The sequence below is a fragment of the Protopterus annectens genome, chromosome 10.part0 (assembly GCF_019279795.1).
Source record: "Protopterus annectens isolate FY-2018-M chromosome 10.part0, PAN1.0, whole genome shotgun sequence".
In the NCBI taxonomy this organism is placed as follows: domain Eukaryota; kingdom Metazoa; phylum Chordata; order Ceratodontiformes; family Protopteridae; genus Protopterus; species Protopterus annectens.
The window spans coordinates 971,597,706-971,614,272 of NC_056744.1; the positions used below are offsets into that span (position 1 = coordinate 971,597,706).

Genomic DNA, 16,567 nt, shown 5'->3' on the forward strand with positions numbered 1-16,567 from the left:
TTGTTATCGTTTGCTCAGTTATTTTTGATTCCAGGGAAAAGTTCATGGTGAAGTACTTTGTGTTGATAGATAGAACGTTCAGCCTTGGGATACAATAAGAGCCTATTCAAAATGCATAGGAGCGTGCCATTTCCTTACATTAAATAGAAATAACTGCAGCAGAAATGTTCTGCAGTAATATACTCCCCCTTCTTTTTTATTACATTGAAATGACTTGGACACAATGAGAGCTGAATTAGAAAAGCACTTTTATTTGAAAGGTAAATTGCCAGCTATTTATTCAGCTTGCCGTTGTACATGTGGAAATAAGTGCCACTGCATGTGACAAAGAAAACGGCAGCTAAGAAGGCAGAATTGAAAATTATTCTGCAGAGTGCTTAATTATCATTTATGGAAACATGTAGATGAAATGAGGTGTTTCAAGAAAACAAAAGGGAAGGGGAAGGTATGGTACATTTATCTCATCCTAGATACATTTATCTCATCCTAGATACATGTCAGTATTCATCAACAGTCATCTAATCTCTGAGACCAGAGATGTGATGGCATTCCTAATTTCTGAGAAATGGATGCATGAGAAGGAGAGGATCTTGTGTAATAAATAAATCAGTCTGATAGATGCAAATGACGACACATCTTTACAGTTATATTCGATGACTTCAGTCAGAAAACCAGGATATTAGCTGCTTTATTGTCTGAGTCACAGGCCTCTGAAAGCAACCACAGAATACTAACGAAAGCAGGCCCCCATGAAAATCAGAAGTTTAGCGTTAATAACCGAGATCTTTTTCTTCAAAATCAAGCCTTAGAGATGTGAATCACTGAGGTGTAGGGTGGTCCAGTTCCTTTTATTCATGTATATTTCACTTTTTACACTATTTCCAGATGCAACTCTCTGCACCAATCACAGTTTCCCTTAAGAGCACACAAGGAACACAATTGGTTCTGGGGCTCAGTTTCCCTCTCTCTCCAGGCCCCCAGTAAGACTCCCCCATTTCATCTTTTCAGAAAACAGAACAATCCCACATCTGCAACTGTTTTAGAACTCTAAAAACCCCTGAACCCCCCCCCCCCCCAAGGAGAGAAAAATGCCATGGCTTCATCTTCTTTAAGATTGAAATTTTTTATTGAAAAAAAAAAGTGAGTTCAGACAGTTGTGAACTTTGCCAGCAATGGAACAGAAATTTAGCTGTTCGTTTTTTTCCCTTCACCTAAATTTTAAGACAGGAAGTCAGTCCCTTGGTAAGTTAAGTAACTATAGTGGACCGGACCCATTTTTGGAAGAAGGGTGACATTATGAGCATATATCCACATCACTTCCTTTCTGAAGCATCATACTGGAAAGAAGTGGTCTTTAACAGACCTTTCCTGAACTTGTGGACTTTTCTGGTCCCATAAAGTAGGGGAGCCTGACAAATGCAGTATATGACTGCTAGTTGTATGTGTGTCAGTAGAAATGTGTAAATCTGTGAAAAACCACTTTTAGCACTCATTGATTTTATCTTGTTCCCTTACTGATGTAGGATTTTGGAGTTAGTATGTATGTGTGTGCATGTATGTGTGTGTGTGTGTGTATGTGTATATATATATATATATATATATATATATATATATATATATATATATGATAGATAGGGGGCATTGGGGCTTGCACATCTGCAGAAAAGCTTTATTTTTGTATTGATGAAATTGGTTTTCTGTGATATTGTTTTGTACTTCTGACACTTGACATAATTACCTTTGGCAAGTTAATAGGAATCCAAAATAAGAATAATTTAATAATAATAAAAAAATGAATATATTTCCATATTGTGATTGGGAATTTTGTAGCATTTAACTTCTTGTAAATAGGTTCATAGGTTCATACTAGGCTATCTGCCCGAGGGCATTTACAAGCCTAGCCCATAGTTTTGTGGCTTACGCCACCCCTTTAGTATGGGGAACTATACCCATTATTTTGCTGTGCCTCTGTTGAGCAGTGACACTGAGGTAATCCCTGGGGTATATCTGCGATCTCCCATCCATTGGTCAAGATTTCTCTTGAACAAGGCCAGCGAGGTGCTCTGCCTCACATATACCGGGATTTTATTCCACAGCATAGGGAGTCTTTGGGTGATGAATCTATCCCTCCAGCACGGTTTAAGTCTCCGCCTTGTGACTCTGACGGATCTAGATTTTTGAGGTGAAGCATATTCATCAAATCTGGGTTTGACATGGCCTTGTATGTTAGGCAAAGGTCACCTCTGAGCAGCGTGTGTTTACTGAATAGAGCTGGAGTTCTTTCAGTCGGGCAGCATAGGACAGATGTTTGAGACCCTTTATCCTTTTGGTGAGGAACTTTTGTGGCCTCTCCAGCTGCTGCAAGTGTCGGGTCAGATACATTCCGAATGGGGCATTGTACTCAATCATTGGTCTGATGAGTGATGAGTATAGGGAGACTATGACCTCCCTTGATCTAGATGAGAATCCCTTCATGATAAGGTGGGCAATGTAGAAGGTCTTCCTAACTACTTTAGCTACATGGGTGTCGAATGACAGACTACTATCAACCTGGGTCCCCAGGTCCCTGATAACTTCTTCTGTGCTCAGTGGATTGCCACCTATTTGGTAGCTAGGGGTAACCTTGTTTTTTCCGAAGGGTATGACTATGCATTTTTTGGCATTTAACTTTAGGCCATGGCTCTGGCACCAGTTATCCGTTTCTGTGAGACCCTTCTGAAGGATATCTGTGTCAGATGTGTTTTCTACTATAGTTTTATATTTAATAAATTTCATAAAATCACTTCATAACCATACCCGTTTCATTTATTACTCCTTGGCCTGTGTTACGTATGACTCGTTATGCTGTTACGTAATAATTTGCTTGCTTTAAAACTCACATAGGTTGAAGTACATGCTTATCAGGTTAAATTTTGAGGATTTAGTGCAGGCTGCTATAGTGTATGTGAAATGTCAGTTGTACTCCAAGTGCTAATAGAATGGATTCATTGACCGTTAAAGTTTTAAGTGTTTCCTGCTTTGGAATCTCTGTTATTTGTCATCTCTTCCCATCTTTGTACAGTGCTAGTACAATTATGGGGATGACTAACACCAACCGCTGTTCATTCTTGGACTAAGCATACCGACAGGAACAAAAATAGTTTCTGATTTTCCTTATTTGCATCATGGAAGGTGAGGGTATTAATACGTTTAAAAAGCTGTATATTATTGTAGTTCTGATAGTTTGGACGCTAGTGATGAGTGCTGGAATGTGGAAAGCAATAGTAAGTAAACATCATTACCTCCGATTCCTTATGTGTCTTTAAAAAGTACTGTAGAATTGCATTTCAAGTGTTTGGAGTTTATCTTAATGTGGAGTGTCTTATGTTTTATGTAACAGGTCATCACTGATGTCTCATTTACCAGTTAACATTCCAAGACCATGCTTAGGAAATGAGAGAAAATATACAAAATGTGAAAAGTTATTTTCAAAGTGGCATGTAAAACCTTGTTGTTCCTAGGTCTTTACTCATTTGTGTATAATTGTGTTGGGGAACCTTCTCTTACAGCTTTTGAACATCCTTTGTTTGAGATTGTGGCATTAAAATGAACTGTACTGTAGTGCTCAGTCTCAAAGGGTTGCTTGTTGCTCTTATTACAGTCAGTTTTTAGAGTTAAGTTTATCTTAGAATGCTTGATTACGGACTAGTAGTATTCATTACAGTCATTAGACTGCCTGCCTGCTTCCCTTTCAACATATTCAGGAGTCCATTTCATAGTCAGATTTTTTAAGTAGATAAATCCTGATATGCAAGTAGATTTTCTGAAATACAAATATTAGTACTGGTAGCACTGTTAATACACTTTCTTAGTAACTAAAACTATGAAATTACTCCCTAGAGGAAACCTTGGAGATAGTACAGTGCTCCCCTTCATTTGGGAAATGTGTTCCATTAGCTGACAGTTCAGTAAAAAACTGTTAACCTATACATTATCTTTCACCAGAGCTGTAGCTAGGTCACGTGATGCCTTGGGCAGTCACCAGAGTGGCACCCCACCTTAAGCCAAAAAAAAAAATCTTTCTTAACCATTGGTTGCAGTTTATGCAAGTTATGAACATAATTGTGGCTGCTGAATTGAATCACAGCATTGTCGATCCTGCCACCTGATAGCCGACCTCTTTGCCTCACCCTAGTTACAGTACTGCTGATCACCATCCAAATCCAAAAATGTCTGTCTTAGAAACTTTCTTTTCTGCTGGTTTTTTTTTTCCACTGCGGCTATCTTTGAGAATGAAAAATAAGAAAAGAAACTTCTCACTTCTCCTTGATGAATTTGTATTACTCAGTAGAATTATCTCACAGGTATCCCCTGAAGAAGGGTCACAGGTTTAACTGTAGCTTCTAGGTCAGTAAAATTAAATATATAAATACAAACCTTTGCTGTAGCATTAAAATTTAATATAGAAAGCTTTAGCGGCAACAGCTAGAACCAACCAGAGCCACAGCCAATAGGACTGCTAGCCACTCAAAACTTGCCCACGCTGCTCACCCCTTACTCTCACAATGCCCTGCATATCTGCAAGAATCCAGCTGTTTCATGCCTTGGGGGATAATATGATAACACTGTTGGTGGCCTCAGGCTGCTTTCAGGGAAAGTAAAATTTGAAGGAACGTCAGATAATTTTCTATTTCTTTGGATGCCTTACTCTCATGTGTAGTTTCTGGTTCACATTTAAGTACTAGGCTAACTGCCTTTGTGGGCCATTTTAAGCCAAGCCAGTGTCCCCTCAGAGGTGAAAATCAAACCCTGTACCTTTTTGAATGTCTTTCTGATGCTTTTAATTCCCCGTTTGTTGTGTTACACAGACATTCAGCCTTTTCATTCATCACTGACCCAGGCTGTTTGGTTTCACATACCTTCCTTCAGGAGTTTCTCCAAACAACTCATTTCAACTTCTTTAACTTCTGTGTGGATAAGAGCAGACTGATTGACAGGCAGTGGGATTAATTTTGCCCATTCGTTCCCCCATCACCAGGTTAACGGTTGGCCAGTAGGGTCAATCATGTGGTCAGCGTTTGTGGTTAGTTCGAGATTATTATTATTATTATTATTATTATTATTATTTTTCCCCTGCATAGTTGTACCCCCATGTGGATGGGGAGTGCAGTGGAAGTCCATGTTGTTCTGCCCCTTTCTTCTTTTTCAAGAGGGTGATATCAGCAGGATTGCCTCTGGCACCCATTTGGACACAGCTTGATTGTCCTCTGTCTTTACCAGGTAAATTAACCCATACACTTGTGCCATGAAGATGGACCCCCTAGGATGAACATGCCCTTCCTCCCTGACTGCAGTGTCAAACACCCAGGTCATTTTTTTTAAATCTGGTTGCCTGAGTTGTAGCCAGAGCTTTATCCCGGTACATTATTGGCACAGGGGCAAACAGTTTTTGTTTTACCCCTGCATTTGGAAAAGCCTTCCAAGCGTCCATTCTCACAAACTGACTGCTTGGTTGCTGCAGTTGCTCTAGTCAGGTTTGAAGAATTTCTGACAAGTTTATATCTATTAATTATCTTTTCCTAAAGGGCTTTTCTAAAGATAAATTATAGGGACAAATGGTAGCAGTTTTTTATTTGTACCTGCGCTACAAATGCTTCCATTTTCTCACTTTGCATCTTGTCTTTACATTTCACAGCTTTTTGTTTCTGACCATAGCTTTCCACTGTCAAAGTCCTTTTGGAGTGGTTTTCTAATTAGTGTTGGTCAGGAATTTGAGCTGTTAATAGCCCTCAAGGTGTTTAAGGCCTTTCCTCCTATTACATTTCTAGTTAGACATCCAGTTATAGAATCCCATTTTGTTTTGAAAAGTGCAGTACTCCTCCCATTGAGCCTGCTGCTTTGATAGTTTACCCATGACACCATCATACCACCTGTCTCATACTTAGTAATTCTTCCTTTGTGCTTAAGCTACTGAGACTAATTTAAGCAAGCCTGTGTAGGTATGCAGTTTTTTTTTTTTTTTCACAATACTTGGTGAAAGAGAGTACCCGCGGTGGTGGTGCTGCGATAGCGTTGTCACCTCACAGTAAGACGCTGTCCGGTTCAGTTCTCAGCTAGAGCATCTTCTGCGTGGAGACATGCGTGAGTGGGCGTATCTTCATTGAAGGTTGTGCGTCAGGCCTGGCAAGCCGGTACGTAAAAATCAACTGCCAATCATTAGCGGACCGGAGTTCCGCTGTTGCGACCCCTAACCGAGAAAATCCGAAAAACACAGACAGACTTGGTGAAAGAGAATACCTTCACTACATGAATGTGATAAGTTCATAATGTACTATGTAGAATGGAAGAAAACTATTATGATGGATGGGTTATCTGTTTCTTTTCCTTGCTAAAGGGTACAGAGTTAAAAGTTTCCTGTGCAGTGCCACTCAAGATGGTTTTCTGACTGTGCTGTGCATCTTTTTTTATAACTACAGTGTAAGAGTCAGTGCTGTCTCCATATCGCCTTTATTTCCGTCAAGGACTCTTTGGTCACATTTTGTGCATCTACTGTTTGTCTATCTGTAAATATTTTGCCTTTGACTGCAAGTTGGATGTTTGGATGTTACGTTTAGGTCTGGGTCCTCCTTTGGAGCAACAGTTATCAAGGACATAATCTAATAGGATAACCACCCAGGATGATTCAGCTTGGGGGGTCGTTCATAGCTTGTTCTTCTGCCAATTATCTGTTTGGTATCAGGTATGAGCTGCTCACAGTAGCACTGGCTATATGAGAATTGTTGCAGCAAGATGAATGCCATCCTCCATTCCCTCCTTTTTACTCTTTTTTTTTTTTCCGTGTTTAACTAAATCTGAAACTGGATTCTTTCTGACATTGAGTGTATTGTAGTTGTGAGTTGCAGTATATCTCAGTCTGGGAATATTCATTGTATCACATGTTCATTGTACCTAGTTGTCAAATATCTGTAGTGTCAATCCTAGTTTTTTGCTACAGCCAGTGCTATGTTAACAGATTCAGAACTATGATGAGTAGGCTTACCATAGTAGTAGATTTATTACAGGCATCCGAGTGGTGTAATATTTGGTCATATTACCCAGGCTGCTTCACATTCTTGTTTTCTAGTGGAGGTGGGAGTATTGGCTGTTATTGCATTTGGAATCCATTTATTTCAGTTATGTAAATTGCCAGACTTTGACAGAAATTATTGTTTGCAGACATTTGCCATATTGTCAGGGCAGGAGTAGAAGATTAACATTTGTTGTTGCTTTTTATTAATCTGGAAGAGGCAAGTGAACTCAGCAAAAAGTTCTTGGCTTTGGGTATCCTTAATGTTTGGCATCCCATCAGCCATTGAAACTTGCACCTAACCTCTATGCACTCCTTCTTCATTTCCTTATGTATAAGGAGAGCTTAGAAAAGTAGCAAAGACAGCCGTCATGTTTACATTGAAAAAGTGGTGTTGATTATTTTTAAATTTTCCACTTCAGCGCAAGAGTTGACCAGAAATTTTCTTTCATCAGCATCAACCCCCCTTTTCCCATTTTGTACATGGGGTCAGGGTGCACCTTTAGAGAATATGTGTATTTGTTGAGTGCTGATTAATTGATTGACAGCAGTGCTGTGGCTTTATTGTTGAAAGCAACTTTAAGTGAGTAATAGGTGTTGCACTTTCTCTTTAGCTGTGCGACCGTTTAGTTGGTATATATAAGTTAGGGAAGGGTGTAGGCCTGCCCCCTGGAAAAAAAAGTTTGAAAACGTGTTATCTGGAAGTGGTTTTCAGCATTTTACTTTCATTGATTTATCTGTCAATGAATAATCCTTGAAATAGTGATGAATCCTTACATTAACAATGGCCATCTCCTAGAGTCAATGTTTATATCAGCAGTTTTCATTTATTTACTGATTTCCCCAAACAGCAACATTTTGTTTAATTAATCAAGACTTTTAGATCATACCAAGTCTGCCTGTATATATTTATTTTCCTTTATTCTTATGTGTTTGGAACTGTGGCCAGAAGTTTCTGTAGTAGACTGTACCATTTCTGCTTTATGGGAAGCAGCAATGTGGTACCATGATTTGTTGAGGAGTCCATTTACTGATAAGATGGCTAGTCCCTCACATATGTTGCTCTGAAAGATAAACCTACTTGTCTGATTAAGACTGTGTGTTTTCTGCAGGGAAATTGCAGCTACCTGCCAGGAGAGTAAAAAGCCCCAGGGATCTCTGTACAAAACAGGCAGTTGGTTAGACTTTGTTATGGCAGCAAAGCATTGCTGATGACTGCTAGTGGACTAGATTACATGTCCTATTTATTTGGCTTTGGTTCTTTCTCACTGTCCTGTTGCATACTTTGTAATTATGTGTATAAAATTGCAGCCTATGTTCATATTGGATATTTTGCCTGTCTTTTCATTTGGGTGAGAATGTATTTTACTGCTGTCTTTTTGACTGGTGCAAGATGAATCGAAGCTGTTAGATGCCCTCAGTGTGTTTCTTTTACTTAACTTCTACTTGTGCTTAGCTGTACAAAAGGTGTTACCATAATATTTTAACAAGGTGTGTTTTGTAATGGTATTAGAGTGTACATTTTTTGAGTTTAAGTTTCTGTTTCATATAAGGATTACAGATGTAGACTAGTGGCTAATAAAAGACATTGCTGAACTCTAATTAGAGCTACTGCAATTTGTGGTAAGAGTATACTTTGATATTTGTTTATGCATTTGAAACATGTATTGCAGTTGACTTTAGTTTCTAATTCAGGTAAACTATTTTTTCTGGTTACAGTCATAAACCATGGTGTTGGCTGGGAAAATCTCTAAGCTTCAGGTCTGAGATTGTCTTAACTGGATCAGTGTTATTCCTGGCTTTTCATTTATTTCCCAGTCTAGGAGTCTTTGCTCTCTTTTCCACCTAAAGTTAAGGCATACTTTTATAGCGACATACCATCAGAGGACTGCAGTTTGTAGATTCAAGACAAACTAAGTCTTCATAGTAACACCATGAAATGTGTCTATTTATCTATGTTGACCAGGTGTCTAAACTACTGCAAGTCAAGTATTTTAAAAATAAAGAAAAATAAATGGTACAGTGACTCTGGAGCAGCAGTCTTTAGATGTTTGGAGGATGCAGTACAGATTGTCATACACTGTGGTAAGTAAGTCTGTCCAACTTACTATTAGTAAATACAAGGCCAGCTGTGAATTTAGGGTTTCATCGAATTCAAAAGGTTATCATAAGGTCACCTTCAGCTATATTGGGAAGCTTAGAAGTAACCAACAATTCTGGACAGGACGTCAATAATAATAGCCCCTTTTCGGACCCCAAGGACATTGCAAGTATTCTTGCGGACACATTTTCCTCTAACTTTACCCTACTCACCCTCCCATTTGTCCTCCTCCATTCCTCCTAAAATTTTGGACCAAATTGTTTTGGCACTTTACAAAATGAAAATTACCATGGGCTCTGTCAGTATCCCTGAATGTCTGTGGAGTAGCACCACGTCCCTGTCTGTCAAAACCCCTTTATCAGCTCCTCACTCCGAGTCTCAACTGGTTACATCCCCTGGTGTGTGGTGAACAGCTTTTTATGGCCCCCTTTTATGAAGGTGATCCCACTACTGACCACAGGCCTGTTAGTCTCACAGTATTTTCAAAGCTGTGGAATGTATTATAGCTGAGCTAATAAACAACAATATAGATGACCTTGAACTTCTGAATCCACACAAATGCAGATCAGCCTGGTTGAGCTTTTCAAAAGGGTTACTGAAGCCAGATGATAATGGATATACATTTGTGCTGCCTACCTGGATGTTGCCAAGACCTTTGACACTATCCCCCATTTAGGGATTAGTGACCAACTCTCCCAATTCAGTATTAGCCTATACACAGTTACCTACACAGGTAACTAGCTACCTGACAGAACCTATGCAGTTGAGATCAGGGACTGTTTTCTTTAGGCATTAATTCCATTTATTCTACATAACATGTAGGTAATGTTCCACTTGAAACTAACACAGTCATCGGAAACGTGGCTACCTTTGTTGGTAGTGAACTCTCATTTATGTCTGTCTGGTGCTTGATAATCTTGCACAGCTTATCCTTTGTGGTATCTCCTAAAGGTCCAAAAAAGTTAGTCCCATGTTATTCCTCCACTACTAGACTTAATCATTGAATACATTGCCCCCTTTGGATATATTTCAAATGGATAAACCAATTTGAGATACTTTGTTTCCTCACAAAAACAAACAAACAAAAAAAAAACATTCTCAGGTTTGTATACCCTTAGCAACTCTAATGCATGAAAAACCATATCTTACCTACTCAGTGCCATATGGACTCCTGAGAAATAATCTTTACTTAGCCGTCCATGCTTTGAATGACCCCATCACTCTTTGAAGTCCTTCACCTAAATAGAACCAGTGGAAATGCAAACACTTGCTTTAGGGACCAAAATTTATACTGCCCATTCAAAAGTACCAAGTGGTAGGACAGGGACCTAACCCAATGTTTTCTCTGTTTGTGGAATAGGCTGCCATTATATATTAAGCAAAATACTTCCATAACAACCTTTAAAACTGGTCTGGTTGACTGGATGGGTGATTTTAAGTTTTCATTTGGGATGTAAGGGGAACGTGTGCTTAATGTCGGCATTGTTAGTCTTGCATCAGTTTTGGCTGATGTGGCTGAGATTTTTGATGGCTTCCTTGGCCATACATTTACCATCCATGGACACTTTGCTGGACTGAGGGTGCAAAAGGTTTATCTTTGGACAAAACAGACCAGAATACTGGAGACTTTCAGTCTTTCAAAAGGAAATTTGAAGATAATCATTACCATGCCCCAAAGGGCACTAAACAGGATGCTTGAACAACAGGGAATTCTGGGAAGGTTTAAGAAGAATTGGACAGTTGGTGCACCCTCACAGAGTATAACATGTTTGTTATGGGCAAAATGAGATGGCTAACCTGTGTAGTCTGCCTTTTTATGTGTACCTTTCCTCCATCCTTAATCTCACCATTTCTCTTTCTCAAGTTGTCCCATGCCTTCTTGAATAACTCTGTGGATTTCTTCACAACCAGCCTTTCGATTTATCAATTCCGTGAGTCCACAATCGTCTTTATGAAGCATATTCTTGTAGATTCAGGGAGTAGCTAATATTCTTTGTGTAGATTACCATTACAGTAGTTGTAACCCCTAGGTCACCTGCCAAAGAAGACCTTTGTAGTTGAGGAGTACAAGATAGTGGTGGCAGATCCCAGAGGAGAAGGAGGCAGTCATTGAGAGAGAGAACACCACATGTAGTGTATGCCTGATGTCCTGATGGGGTTGGGACAGGGATCAGATTCTTAGGTTGGGAAATGTAGTGCCATTGAACCTGTGAGGACAAATGGACTGGCCGGTGAATGAGAAGTCTGAGAAGGCGATGTAGGGCCTTAGGCCAAGTAGCACATAAAATAGTGTTCTCTGCATTACATGCGCTGTCTCTACTTTGCCACATGTAATATCATATCCGGAAGACAGATGCCTTTTTCTTTCCTTGGACAGGAAAGATCCTGTATGCTTTTCCACCCTTGCCACTAATATCCAGGTTACTTCTCAAGATCAGGAAGTAATCCCCAAAGTCATTGTGGTGAGACCCTTCTGGCCCACCCAGCCATGGTTCTCCCCTTTTTCTTGTGGGGTGGGGTGGCCAGGTGCAATTACTACAATCACAGTCTGGATCTACTCTTAAAAGAGTAGGAGTATTTGATACCCCCTGACAACAATCAACATCAGTTGCCTGCCTGGATTATAGGGCTTTAATTCCTTTTAGGCACCTATTCCCTGAAGACGTGCAGCAAATACTAATGGAGGCAAGAAAGCCTGCTACTAAAAATCATGAATTAGCAAATGGAAAAGGTTTTCTAGTTGGTGCCAGCAACATAACCAGTACCCTTTCAGGGTTAGATGTTCTCTTGTTTTACAGTATTTGTGTGAGTTCCTCTACCAGGGTTTATTTATCAGCCATTTCAGCTTGTCTGCCCATGGATCACCCTCCTTCAATGCAGTGTCCTGTCAAAATGTTTTTGAAAGGAGTTTTGCACAAGAGGCATCCAAGTAAACTGGTGACCCATCCTTGGATCTTAATTTTGTGCTAGAGATGCTAACATTTGCTCCATTTGAACTAGCTAACATGGCTGACTTGAGGTTTTTAACATGGAAAACAGTTCTACTAATTGCCCTGACCTCTGCAAGAAGAGTGTCTGAGTTGCAAGCTCTTATGGTGAGCAACCCTATCTCATTTTTGTCAGGGACAGGGTTTCTTTGAAAACATATTCTTCTTTCATGCTTAAAGTGGTATCCAGATATACTTTACACCAACTATTCGAATCCCCATTTTCTTTCCTGAAGCTAAAAATAAGGGAGAAAAGATATTCCATACCTTGGATGTCCACAAACACCTTGGGTACTGTCTTGATGGAACTGAATCTTTCATATCTTCTTACCTTCACAAGAAATGAAAGTTGAACCGAAGAAGGGACAACCTTAGTCAAAACAGACCATTTCCAAATGGTTGTCTAAAGCTATTACCTTTTGTTATAGTCACCCTGACAAAATATTCCAAGCAGGGTGAAGGCCCACTGTACCAGGGCATTGGCTTCATTTAAAGCTGTTTTTTGAAAGGGTTGGATTCTAGAAGTAGCTACTTGGTCTTCTATACATACTTTCACAAAGCACTATAAGCCTGATTCTTTCTGTAGGTTCAGGTCGGGCTTTGCTACGAACATTCTCCAGGGGCTCCTGGACTCTTCTATTTCCACCTCTCCAAATGCATCAAGCCAGGGTAATCTACAGACATAGCTAAGGCTCTGCAGCAATGGTCAGTATGATGACCATACTACAGATGTGTAAGTAAACTTACCATAACGGTAGATATTTAAATGGTCACTGCTGCAGTAGCCTTTCCCTCCCTCTACCTACCTTGATTTTTTTGGTTTGTTTTTTTTTGACAAAGTGTAGACATTTATTTTTGCTGTTCCTAGTATTGTCCTTTCAGAGCTCAGCCTCCATCTTCCTGTTGGTAAGAATGCTCTGAAGGGCTTGGCACCCACACTTGTCTCTTAGTCATCTCAGCTGAAGTTGCCTGACAGTTTAGGCACATGGAAGGTTCCCTAAAGCTTTGGAAGCTGGCCAGCTGTTATATTCTTGGCAGGATGTAACTCGTATAGCTAAAGCTACTGCAGCGGTGATTATTCGAATATCTACTGTTATGACAAATGCTTCGTGTTTCACTGTTGCAGTCATCACATTTGGGTTATCTGCCTGCAGGTAGCCCTCAGTCGGCCCAAATATCAGAGTCTTGGGATTTTTGTGTTAGATGCTGTCACTTCTATGATGTCAGATTGTCAGGGTTATAAAACAGGCAGCTGATGCCATTACATCAGTCTTTATTGCCGAGAAGGAGCCCGAAGCAGAAGCAGTTCGCAAGTGCCGGTCAGCCGCTACCTGAAATATTTGTTTTTCGAGTTTCAAACCTGAAGTCTTCTAAAGCTAAGTACCCCGTTGGGGATTCTTTTTTCTTGCTCTAACCGATGTCAGAAAAAGTTAACAATTGTCTTGACTGTCTAAAGCATATACCTTACAGAGATTTTCATTCTTACTGCGTCACCTGTTTAGGCCCAGACCACGATGTCCCTCACTGTCAGATTTTTGCCTTGTTTAACACCCGAACCATTCGTCATCTGGCTATTTTTGTCGCTAAATTCTTTTGCTCTCGTTCTCCATATTCCGAAATGGCTTTGGTAAGCCAGCCGACTACCGATCTTCTGAAAAAGCGTAAAGATAAAGACAGAGGCAAGACCGCATAGGTCCAAAACTGCCGATGATGCTTCCATTAAGCTAGTCGCCAGTCTGCCGGTACTCAGTGAAGCACCTTTGCAGCCCCTGATGCCTGCTTCTACAGATTCGCAGGCCTCTGCTGAGACCCATTCAAAGTCCAGTATGCTGCGAGGTGCTTCTTCGACTATGGAACCTACGGATCTCTCTCACCTTGGATGGGTCCGGAGACACTGTGCAGGCACTGGCTTCTAAGGGTGTATTCCGACCTACAGATGTTCACATTAAACCGACAAGCTAAAACTACTGAGTTTCTCAGGCCCAGAGTACGCACTAAGCCTAGAAATTCAGACGACCAAAGAGCATGCTCAAGCTCCCATGCCACAAAAACAAATGCTAATCACCTAATTAGGGGAAGCCAGCCTTCTCCTGCTAAGAGACAAAGAATTGAGTTTCTTTCTGATTCTACAGATCAGGAGTCCGATGACTCTTACCCTTCTGATTACCAGGACATACCCTTATCAACCTTTGAGGATTCAGATGCAGAGGAATCTATTTCATCTGCCTCCCCTCCATTGGATTTTTCTTTTGGTGAAACCTTACATACTTTAAGAGATAATTTCCTCTGGGAATGCCAGGATTATCCTCAGTCCAAAAAGAGACTCAGATAATTTTTAGAGTTGCCTCAGCACAGGCCTCTAGCTATACCCCTGTCTTGGATGTTGTAGATGATGTCTTCATGAAATCCAGTCTTACTCCAGACACTTTACCACCGGCCCCTAGAAAACCTGACAGGTACTAAAGAGTACCTGATTCTCACAAATGTCTCTTTAAGAATCCTACTGCAGATCCAGAGACCATTTTCCAGAGACCTAAAGGGATTAAGGCTACTACAGCCAAAAACCCTACTCCATCAGACAGGGATTCCAGAGCTTTAGACAGGTGGGGTAAGAAGGTGTATACCTCTACAACTCTTGCCATCAGGGCATTGAATTGCCAGTTTCACATGTTGAAGTACCAGCAACATATTATGGAACAAATTAAACAAAAAAAATGGTGTTATCTCCAGATTGTGTAGAAAATAAAGATTTACAAGAGTTAATGCATTCTGCAAACCAAGTTAGTAAGCATACTTTGCAGTGTGGCTTTGATGCCCTAGAAGCATTTTGCAGAGCTGCAGTCACTGGGTCTGTACTGAGAAGGCATGCTTGGCTGAAGGAACAAACCTTGCCAGACCATGTCAAATCAAAATTACTAGACGCTCCTTTAAATCAAGACCGTCTGTTTGGCACCAAAGCAGAAGAGGTTCTTAAAAAGATGAAAGAAAAAACTAAATCTATGCAAACTGTTAAAGAATTCTTACTAGTGCAGCCACGTAGATTCATTAGGCATTGGCCTTCTAAAAACTGGTCCTTTCCAGCCCCTTCCAGGCCTTCTTAGTCCAAACCCAGGGGAACCAGACCACCAGGACTACAGTCTCAGGGTATGCAGAGATCTAAACAATGGAGCACTCCCACCTCAAAAACAGGGAGTGGCAAGCCACCCCCTTATGGGAAAAGTTCGCAATGACTTTTCAGTTATCCTTCCCATCCCTGCCCAACTACTTGCACCCCAGGAGGAAAACTTGCCCTTCATGCCAGAAACTGGATGTCCATTACTCAGGACCGATGGGTTCTAAACATTGTATCCCAGGGGTACAGATTCTACTTCCATTCCCTGACAACCCCAAGCGGGTTTCCAGACCTTCCTCCAAACCAGTGGGCAGAGGCTCAAAATCAAGTACTTTCCTGCACAATAGTAGAACAAAGGGGACAGGGTTTCTACTCCAGACTGTTCCTGGTGCCCAGAAAAGAGGGATGTTCATCGTGTTACACTGCTGCAGTCATCACACTTGGGTTATCCTGCCGTCAGGCGGTCCCGCAGTTGGCCAGAGTTCCAAAGTCTTGTTCCAGCATTGGTTGCTGTCGCTTCTTCCCTGTCGTCAGTGCGCCAGGGGTATATAAGAGGCACCCAACGCCATTTTCTCTAGTCTTTCTTGCCGCTCGGTGCCCGAAGCAGAAGCAGTTTGTAAGTGCCAGTCGGCCAACTCCTGAGATTTTCATATCGAATTTCAGACCAAAGTCTTCAATAAAGCTAAGTACCCCGTTGGGGAACCTTTTCTTGCCTCAGTTCGATGTCAGAAAAAGTTAACAATTGCATTTCTTGTGGGAAGCAAAGACCTCATAAGGACTTTCATTCTTATTGTATTTCTTGCCTAGGCCCAGACCACAATGTCACAGGTTGTCTGTTTTGTGCTAGGTTTAACAAACGAACTATAAAACGTCGGTTTGATTTCGCTCGACATTATTTTGGTAGGAAATTTAATTATACCATGCCGTCGGAGCAACCGACAACTGGAATGTATAAAAAAACGCAAAGATAAGATAAGGACAGGCAGTCGAGACCCAAACCAGACTCCGAGGCCTCTGCTAGGCCAGCCGCCGGTTCTCCAGTTTTCAGTGAGGCGCCTACGCAGCCCCTGATGACCGCTGATTCAGAACCCCAGGCGGCATCTGATTCCCAAGAGGAGATTGCTAGGCCTCCACAACCTTTATCTTTAGGCCCTTCCGACTCCGTGGCTGAAGGAGATTCCGGTGCAGTTGAAACACCTTCAGTTGCAGAAGGTGTCTTCAGACCGACTACACTTGCTATTAAATCCTATGCAAAGCTGAAAACTCCTTTAAAAGCAAAGAAGACTGTACAGCAGTCTCCAGTACAAGGCCCCATGCCTAAG

General features: G+C 41.0%; 1 protein-coding gene across 1 annotated transcript in view; it reads left to right on the plus strand.

Annotated features, from left to right (window-relative positions):
- Positions 1-16,567, plus strand: part of XPR1 (xenotropic and polytropic retrovirus receptor 1) — a 2,667,923-nt gene that overhangs the window by 1,165,836 nt on the left and 1,485,520 nt on the right. The window lies entirely within an intron of this gene.